General features: G+C 43.5%; 1 protein-coding gene across 2 annotated transcripts in view; it reads right to left on the minus strand.

The window, feature by feature from the left end:
• Positions 1–8,519, minus strand: part of LOC140265330 (complement C4-A-like) — a 47,761-nt gene extending 39,242 nt beyond the window's left edge. The window contains exon 1 of one of the 2 annotated variants that reach the window (XM_072361254.1): positions 8,184–8,519. The gene's annotated coding sequence lies outside the window, so the exon portion shown is untranslated. The remainder of the gene's footprint in view (positions 1–8,183) is intronic. The other variant, XM_072361258.1, reaches the window with a different exon arrangement.
• Between the last annotated feature and the right edge of the window lie 479 nt (positions 8,520–8,998).

The raw sequence follows: 8,998 nt of genomic DNA on the forward strand, positions 1-8,998 counted from the left end.
GTAACTAAACATCACGCAGAAGGAAAAGTTTTCATAAATGCTATGAAGTCAAACCAAAAATCAAACCAGGCTAAAGGAATGGTTTTAAGTCAAAAATAAATGAAGACAAATGCAACAGATTCCTTCTCTACATTATTACTTAACTCCTGGTATCTCTGTAGTCCAACAAAGAATGGGCTCCTTCTGGTTCAGGGGGCTCCTTCTGGTTCAGACAGCACAAAAGGAACTGTAGTGGAAATCTGTACATCTTAGTGCCATCTGCAGTCCATGATGGCAGTTCAACTCCTTTAACTTAAATGGGATTAAAATGGATGTCACTAAGTTAGTCAGCCCAGTTTTCCTTTGTAGTCAAGACTGAGGGTTTTTTCAAAGGATAATTAGACTCAACACGTAAAATGGCTCATCAGCTGAAGGCACTGCACACAGCACAAAAGACATATTATGTCTTAGGGTGCGGAATACTCAAAAACAGAAGAAAAAAAAAAAAAAAGCCTGAAACATAACTGCTTGTGCAGGAACCTGTTTTGAGAAAAGATGAAAGAAGAAACTGAAACTTTCCCCATGTCCCATTCTTGCAAGCCTGGAGATTGTTGTTTCCCAAACACAATTTTGTTGACTCAGAAAAATGGAAAAATGCCCATCTGATCTGCAGGCAGCTGAAATCCCAGAAATGATCACATGGCTGCCCACAAGTTCTGAAGTTAAACTGCCCTTTAGCATTCCACATTTAAGCTGGTATCTTTAATTTTTAGCAATAGATGCCTTAAGGCAGCACACCTTTATTTTTAAGGGGACTCACAGGCCACAGTCATGTTGTGCTGTGAGGGGACCCTCACCTTGCCCCATCTCTTGCCTAGGAGAACTTTCCTTGATCTTCAAACATAAGAAGCTCCTCAACTCAACATTTTTCATCATGAGAAACACAAGGAGGTCGGGGAAGAGAAGAAGCTGTATGGTGTCAACAGATCAGTTTACTGTTTCACACCAAGTGTTTCAGAAGCATGGTAGCTCCATCTGAATCAAACACAAAATGGATGATGACTACCTTCTGTCCAGTGATGGTCACAGAGAGTGGCTGTAGCAACAACTGTATTTCTGGCTTACATTTCACATCAGAAGATGGTATGACAACAGACTGAAATTCAGCCCATGCAGGCATTGCCTTGGAAAAAAACCTATTGCATTTAGACAATTCAAACTGATAGGTATTTACTTATTGTTTGGACAGATAAGTTACTCCATTTCAAGCCTTCAACCAAGCTTTAGGCTTTGGTTCTTGAAACAAGTTATGAGGTCAATGCAAGAGCACAGTGACAGTGGTGAAAGTACATTAGTGGGGGATAGTTCAGAGAGATAGCGATTGTTATGCTCATCAAAAATAAGTAAATGTGTAAAATAGCATAACATAAAGGAGCAAAATTTAGCTTGTGATAATGCTAATGACTATACTACTAGTATGTTCTGTTTGTTACTATCACAGGTTTAGAGTAGTTATACAGCTGACTCAGGGAGGCCTTTTGACCAAGCACATCAAAGCTTCTCTTGTTGTCAATAGAGTCCCAAAGTGCTGAAGAAAAAAGGCACACAATCTCTACAGCATTTACTCTTGAGGAACAGAACAAAATGTAATTCAGCAGGAAATAAACATGGTAAGGCAAATACATGACTCTGACATCACTGAGAGCTAAGGCTTGGGGTAGAGCTTTTATAGGAAGAAAATTCTTTAAATCAGCTGACTGCTCTAAAGGGACTCAGTTCTTTTCATTGTGACAGTCAAATTATATATAAAATAACTCTATGTTAGAAATGTTATGAGTTATCAGACTTTCCGACCACTTTCTAAGCACTACCTGACTCATGTTTGCAGGGGGACTCAATGCACAAGCTGTTCAGGGGGCATTGGTTGGGACAGCCAAATTTTGGCACTGTAGGAATGATATCTTAATTAAGAAGCCCCAGCAGAGGGCTAACCAGCCTTGTATGGTTCTCATAATAAAGCTAGGAAATGTGCAAGTGTTTGTAAGGCTGAGATAACACTCACTGTTGTCTTGCAGTGCTGAAAAGATGATTGGATAGAAACCTGTCTAAGGTTTTGCTCCACATTTCCTTCAGTTTCTTTATTTCTACCAAAGTGTTAACTTAATAGCAATATTGTAATGACATTTACTTGGGCCAACTGAATAGTGTCCCAGTATTGAAAACAGAAAGAAGAGAAATTTTATTTCTGCAGCCCCGAAGTCCACCACGAGTTTTCCAAATGCTCTTCTGGCTTCCGCTCTGATCTTAGCTGTCAGGCAACAGTAAGAAGATATGGTAAGGAACCCAAGAGTCCTCAGGGCCCAAACTCATGCCCACTGGGAGATGTCTGCAGGATATCAGAAACGGGAACTGCTTAGACCAGTTATTTTCACTTTGCTTTCCTTCCCTACCCTGTCATTCCCACTGCAGTGATGCACTGATAAATCTGATTTAGTTCCAGGCCAAAATCACACAGTTTCCACTGGGGGCTCTGGCATACAAGACTCCAGCAAACTGGTGAAGAAGGGCAGAGATTTCTACCACAAAGAGTATCTCTGGGTAGGAAAAATACAAGTTTTGTGGAAAAATTCTCTTGGGAACAGGGCTCTTGGTCCTCTTATTGAATAGAAGAGGTTTGCTAAGAAATGGCTGGCAAAATAAACACTTCTCACTATTACATAAATGAAGAGAAGATAATGGGAGAAGATAACTAAAAGCAGCAGAAGATAAGCAGGATGATATGGCTCCTTCCTAGAAACATTTAACATTGCTGCCACATGTGGTACGGACTAATGTAAGCACTGAAAAACCTCAGTCACAAAATCAGGACACAAAATGAATGTAAGTGAATCATTAATTTCGTTCCAGACAAATAACAAAATGAGATAATAATAATAATAATAATAACAAATCAACAACTTCAAGCTGGGTGGCTTTTCGATTGGGAAAGACAAAAGGCTATCTCCTAGGTAAAGTGACATTGCTCGCAGAAGGCTGTAACATGGCCAGCAGAGAAGTGCCATCTCTGAAGTCAAAGGGACTGTGAATTCACAGCAAAATCTCACCCTGGTTCTTGTCTCTGTCAGAGATTTCATTGTCTGGGCTGGCTTGTTTGTCAGGGGACTGAGGTCTGTTTATACAGCTATACAAATAGCTCTTTGCTTTGGTGGCTGCAGTCATGCTTTGCTGCATTATGAACTCTCACTGAGACATTTTCATGGACTGCTTTTTAAGGGGGACTTTGCAAAAGCTGTTCCTTTTGATTTCACTTTTTTAATTGGATTTGCATGCTTTTTTCCTCCTTGTGAGGTATGACTGTTATTCTGAAGTCATTCACTGCTATAAGCTGATGCAATTAAATAGGGATTTTATCACTCTCTAACACAAGAGTAAGTACATACAGTCCCACAATTACTTATACAACTAATCTTAAAATTATTTTTGCTTAAATTGTACTTCTTGGAGTTTGTATAAAACAATCGTTTTACTGCTTCTCTTGTGCCATAGATTCTTCATATTGCCTGGGATTGTAGTTTGTAGTTACTACATGCATATACATAACTGAGCGTGATAAATTAAAATCTCCCATTGAAAGCCTTACACATGCTTGTAAGAGACAACACATGAAAGCCACCCTAAAATAGCTTTTGTGTCTGTCTTTTCTCTTAAGGCAAAGTCCTTTCATATTTACTCATTGGGAACTCTATTGACTCTCCAGCTGACCCAGAGTTCAGTACAACAGTCTGGGATTGAGATATATGCAAGAAGAGACTAGCCAGCATTCACCTGGGGAGATGGACTTGCTCTCCTTTCAGTGACTTTGTCTGAACTTTGTAGGTTTTCACAGTGTTGTGATTACTAGCAGTAGGTTTATTCTTTGTTTCAAAGCCCTCCTTAATCTGCCAAAGTACTAACGAGACCAGACTCTTTTTTCTTTCTGTTTTCTCCTTCCCTCTTTCACCTCTACGTGGAAAGAAGGTATGAAGGATAATTTCACACGTCACAAATCAGCACCGCAGCAATACCCTCTTTGCTGCATTACAGGGAACTGTGACAAACACAAAAGACAATAATTCACTTCTGACAATACAGAAAATTAGATTTGGAAATCCCTTTTCAACAGCTGACCATGACCATTTAGGTACTGAAAGGCTGTAATGAGGTCACCCTACAGCCTTCTTTTCTCCAGGCTGAACAAGCCTAGCTTTCTCAGCTTGTAGAACCTGCTCAGCTATAATGCATTTCAGTATCAGGAGTTGTGGGATCTCCCTGGGGTGTGGGCAGACCATCTGCTGTCTTGTTATAGCAGAACAAAACCAGAATGAATTCTGTAGCTGCTCAGTGGAATAGTTACAGGCAATGTTTGCAGAGATTTACCATGGAGCTCTGACCTCATGTAGCCATCATCTTTTTAGGCAGCCACATGGATGAACCATATGCCTCTTGACATTTTCAGATGTAGGCACCATACCAGCCTGGGCACAAACATCATGGCAAAAACCTTCCCTCTTGCTAACCCAGGTTTGAGAAAACACCTGCCAGCAAAATGATACAGAAGACAATTCAGCTGCCCTTTCAGTGCCTTAGGTGCAGAGGTGAATCATAGAATCATAGAATTAGTCAGGTTGGAAAAGACCTCGAAGATCATCAGCTCCAACCACAGCCTAACCATACTACCCTAACTCTAACAATACTCTGCTAAATCATATCCCTGAGCACCACATCCAAACTATGTATCCAAACTATCCAAGACTATGGAGTATTTAGGAAAGTTTGATGGATTCTGCAAGCACACTGCAGATGTACATTTAAGCAGAATGCCCAGCTTTGTTCTCCATGGATAAAAACCTTAACAGCATTTACTCATACATTATAAATATCTGCCTCAGTGTTTTCCAGTGTGATAACAGAAAGTGTTGACTCAATGTGGCAGTGTCAGTGCCTCTGACCTGGTCACAAACAGGATGTCAACATGCTCTAAGACAGATAATCCTGCAAGAAGAATCTGATAAATCTCCCAGCATCCATGTACTGATGCAGCTGCTGTTGCATGAAGCAGTGTTGAGAGAGATTTGGAACAGTTACAAAAAAATAGAGCCCTGATGCCATCCAGTGGTGAGATCATAGAATGGGTTGAAAACGACCACAATGATCATCCAGTTTCAACCCCCCTGCTATGCGCAGGGTCGCCAACCACCAGACCAGGCTGCCCAGAGCCACATCCAGCCTGGCCTTGAATGCCTCCAGGGATGGGGCATCCACAGCCTCCTTGGGCAACCTGTTCCAGCGAGTCACCACCCTCTGAGTGAAAAACTTCCTCCTAATATGTAACCTAAACCTCCCCTGTCTCAGTTTAAAACCATTCCCCCTTGTCCTGTCACTATCCACCCTCCTAAACAGCCATTCCCCCTCCTGTTTATACGCTCCCTTCAAGTATTGGAAGGCTACAATGAGGTCTCCGCAGAGCCTTCTCTTTTCCAGGCTAAACAAACCGTCAACCTTTCTCCATAGGAGAGGTGCTCCAGCCCTTTGATCATCTTAGTGTCCCTCCTCTGGACCTGTTCCAAGAGTTCTACATCTTTCTTGTACTGGGGACCCCAGGCCCGGATGCAGTACTGCAGATGGAAAGACTGAAAGGCACAATGAAAAGGTTTTTGCTGACCACTACAGCTTATTGCCAAGACTAGGGCTTGCTGCTTGTCTCACCTGTGTCCTTTCTGAAGTGATGACTTCAGGTCAGAAGCCTGACCCAACTCCATGTCTTATGGATGTTCTGATTTACTACAACTCCCTCCCCTCTTTCCAATCCCTGTGGGTCAGAAACTTTTCTGAGAAAATGTGGGGCCCCTATTCCCTGTTTCAGCTGAATTCCACTTATGATGAGAAGGGAGGGGGGAAACATTGCTTTAAATCATCCTAAAGCTCTCCATATTTCATGGAAGGCAGAAGGTTTGCTACACCTCTAGCAGACCTAAAAGTGCCTTAAGGTACTGTGATGTAAGGCCAAAATTCTAGCACTTTTCTGGCACATGGGAAAAGGCAGAGAAGATCTTTGGCTCCTCTGTCATAACACATATCACTGGGGTTAAAAGAACACAGAGGAAAAATACACCCACTGAGGATATTTATCTTACTCTCATTACTTATTCCTCTTTGCACTCTGCTGCTAGCCTTCCTGCCTTCTTGTCAGGGATATGGTAGAAATAATGGCTGGTTTAATAGTATTCAAAGTTCTTTTAAAGAATAAATAATCCAATCTGCAACTGAAAGCAGCCTCACTAAGGAGTCAGACAGGCAGGATTCTCTACATAGGACAGTACAGGACCACATGGAAGTAAGAACACGTGTATAAGCTGCAGAATAATGCAGTTATTACCTCAGCAAAACACTCCTCATGCAAATGCAGGCAAAGTTTGTGGCATTCCCCCACTTCACTGCAGCTGATGGTGCCTCTGGGAGAGGCCCCCTGCCCACCTCCCAGTCTGTTTGCAAGGGAAGCCCACAAAGACCATTACAAGGCCATGTAGTTTCCCTTGCCCTTCCATACATTGCCTAATGCAGAAATATCTCCAATGAAAAGTCTTGAAACATGAAGGCAAGGTCTTGGGCCCACGGCTGCATGTTGATATCCGACCACACTGTTCTTAGCAGGTTTGCTGAGTGTCCCACTAGCATTGTGTCAGAGAGAGGAGTGGAGGGAGACTGACCGAGAGCACCTCCAAGGGGAAGGACACAGACATGGGTGTGTGGGCAAAAGTGAGGATTAGAAGGCAAAACAGAGGTATGGTCTCCATCCAGTGCAGCCATGGAAGGGAGATCTGACCAAGCACCATCTCCCTCCTCCCCTCCTGCCCTCAGTAGCAGTGGCCGAGCTGCCCTACTTTCTGGTTCCCTTGGGAACCCCATGGTGAGCATATTTGTTGTCCTGTCGGGTAACTAAAGCTGCAAACAAAGAGAAGCTGGTAGCTCAGAGAGGTTTAGGAGATACACGTATGTAGGTTTACATTCACATGCATGGGCCTGCATGTACGTGTGCACACTAGTGGGCTCATTTGAAGGAGTTCCCTGGAGGACATTTTTTCTGGGACTGTGTAGTTGCTGAAAAGAACAGAAGATGGCACATTTTCTGCATTATCAGGCAGCAAAAAAAATGCCGTGCAAGAAATACAGAAAGGAACTAAGGGGGAGGAGAAAGAGGAATAAACGAAAGCAAAGGAAAACAGAAGGAATCAGCTGAGCCCAGCCTACATCCAATTTCCTACATCTCAGATGTTAACAGTTTTGTTAGCACAGAAGGCCTTTTTTCTTGGTTGTTTTTTTTTTTTTTTTTGCTCACTGTTAACACATCGATTCCATGAGGGTTGATTTTAATAGACTGAAATAAAACCTGCTCAGTCGCGATGCATTTCATTTCCCATTCCTAAACTTTTTGTGGAGGTTGTAAAATGCAGCTGTGGGTGGTTGGTGGTAGGTTTATTTTTTCTCCCTTTTTTCTTTTTCTTTTTCTTTTTTTTTCCCACTTTTTTTGTCTTTCCTACTTTTTTGTTTGTTTGTTTGTTTGTTTGGTCAGTTTACCAAGATCTGATTCAGAAAGACAAACAAGGCCCCTGAGAGCTTTCCTTTTGAGAGCAGTCATTTGAGAAGTGATACCAGCAAATGGAAAAACTAATTACTCTTTGCCAGAAAATTGAGAAATAGATAAACAAAGAAATAAATCAGAGATGATGACAGAACTGTTTGTTCTCAAATGCAGATCTTTCTAAAAAGTCAGCCCACCTTTGTGAAGCTGCTCCCACAAGCAGGTGCCTTTTAACTCACAGACACCCTTTTGGAATCATAGACTCACAGAATCACAGACTCTACGATTCACAGCCTGGGTTGAAAACGACCACAATGATCATCCAGTTTCAACCCCCCCCTGCTACATGCAGGGTTGCCAACCAGCAGACCAGGCTGCCCAGAGCCACATCCAGCCTGGCCTTGAATGCCTCCAGGGATGGGGCATCCACCGCCTCCTTGGGCAACCTGTTCCAGTGTGTCACCACCCTCTGAGTGAAAAATTTCCTCCTAAAAGCACACGTTCATTTCTTTTCTTCCCTCCTCCCAAAATCTGCATTAACCAACAGTTTCACCCAAGAAACGTGACAGCAGCAAGAAAAACCCACCTGCAGCAGAAATTGGTGACTCACCAGGCAGGATGCTTCCCACACCTTGAGCCTGCCTGGTCTCTCTGGGAGCAGGGCTGAAGTTAGGTCTGAGGGCTGATGGATGCTGAGGGCTCACGGACAAAAGGGACCTCTCCCTGTCCAGCCAGAGTGCCACGAGCACAGAGGAGTGACAGCTGATGGGCTCTTGGGAATAAAGCCGCCTCTCTGTTGTCCTGTCGGGGATCCCTGAACTGTGGCCAACTGAAGGCGCCTCTTCGTTTAGCAGCTAGATTCCCTCTTTCCCCAACTAGATGTTTAAATTCATGCCTTCACCAAATGAAAGAGACTTTTAACATGTCTGGGGACCCAGAGAAAGGCTCACGTGGCCCTGATGCTGGCAAAATCCCCTGGCCTTGGTGAGCACATGCTCACTGAAGACAGCATTTCTCCTGGCCTGGGGCCATTCCAGGCCAGCAAACAACCACATTGCTCACAGCAGTGGTGGGAGGGGAGCCCAGGAGAGCAGCAGCCCAGCAGAACAACTCTAGGGGAACTTTGCCCTGGGGAGCGTTGTCCAGCCTGACACTGCTATTAGAATAAAATGGAGAGACACTGAAATGTGGGCGTTCTGAGCACTTCAGTTATTTAACTTCTCTTTGACCCGATTAATTTACTTGCCATTTACTGCATGTTCTCAAACCTAAGGCAGTCTGACAGAAGGGCAGCGCTCCCCGGCATCCTGCATCAGACCGTGACTGAGGGGCTCAAGCTGGAGGCAGAGATAGTGATTGCTGCTCCCCAGAGCTGTGACCACCAGAGCAACCACCTGGAGG

This window comes from Excalfactoria chinensis, chromosome 1, assembly GCF_039878825.1.
Source record: "Excalfactoria chinensis isolate bCotChi1 chromosome 1, bCotChi1.hap2, whole genome shotgun sequence".
Classification (NCBI taxonomy): domain Eukaryota; kingdom Metazoa; phylum Chordata; class Aves; order Galliformes; family Phasianidae; genus Excalfactoria; species Excalfactoria chinensis.